The sequence below is a fragment of the Penaeus chinensis genome, chromosome 30, assembly GCF_019202785.1.
Source record: "Penaeus chinensis breed Huanghai No. 1 chromosome 30, ASM1920278v2, whole genome shotgun sequence".
Classification (NCBI taxonomy): domain Eukaryota; kingdom Metazoa; phylum Arthropoda; class Malacostraca; order Decapoda; family Penaeidae; genus Penaeus; species Penaeus chinensis.
This window is the reverse complement of record NC_061848.1, coordinates 21,393,470-21,394,190: the sequence shown is the minus strand read 5'-3', so window position 1 is coordinate 21,394,190 and position 721 is coordinate 21,393,470. Positions and strand designations below refer to the sequence as shown.

The 721-nt window shown below is 57.3% G+C and overlaps 1 protein-coding gene across 2 annotated transcripts in view; it reads right to left on the bottom strand.

Annotated features, from left to right (window-relative positions):
* Nucleotides 1-120, bottom strand: part of LOC125041596 (protein FAM13A-like) — a 34,142-nt gene extending 34,022 nt beyond the window's left edge. Inside the window, exon 1 of one of the 2 annotated variants that reach the window (XM_047636650.1) lies at nt 1-120. This exon is cut by the window's left edge and continues 278 nt beyond it. The gene's annotated coding sequence lies outside the window, so the exon portion shown is untranslated. The other variant, XM_047636654.1, reaches the window with a different exon arrangement.
* Between the last annotated feature and the right edge of the window lie 601 nt (nt 121-721).

Sequence of the window (721 nt, the reverse complement as noted above, 5' to 3'; positions counted from 1 at the left end):
GGAACAGACGACGCGCCAGATCATGTTCTCTGATCTCGGTCCACACACACGGCACCACAGCTTATCCTGTACGTGTTGAACACCACCTCGCCTTCACAATACTAAACCACGAACCCTGTCAACCTCTACTAAACGCACTCTCTCCCTCTCCCTCATGGACACGCGGACACACACATACAAACACATACACACACACACGCACACACACACGCACACACACACACACACACCAGACGCGTACACGTAGGAGACAAATGCACGAACGCACGCACACACACATTCGCTCTTACACCTTTACCGGGACCTCCTTACAAGTACCGCCCCCGCCACACCCCCTCAATTCCATCAACCCAATGAAAGGACCGCCTTCCACCCTCACCCCCCCTCACCCCCCAGCCCCTCCCCCTCACGCCGGCCTCGTCCAGCGCCTCCCACACCCCGACAGGCCGACACAGGAAAAACTTGAGCGGCGCCCTCGGCCACATGGGCTCCTCGGCTCCGCTCCGGCCAACCCTTCCTTCGGGGATGCTGCGGCTCCGGGCGGACCGCTCCCGCCGCCCGCCCACTGCCAGGGTTGCGAGCACTGCCGTAGTCTGGCTGTTCTGTTTTCCTTCACATTCTTTCTCATTCTTTTCCTCTTTCATTTACGCTACATCTGCTTCTTATTCTTATTACTATCGTAATGATTATCATTCCTCCTCCCCTTCCAACTGGTCCTCCT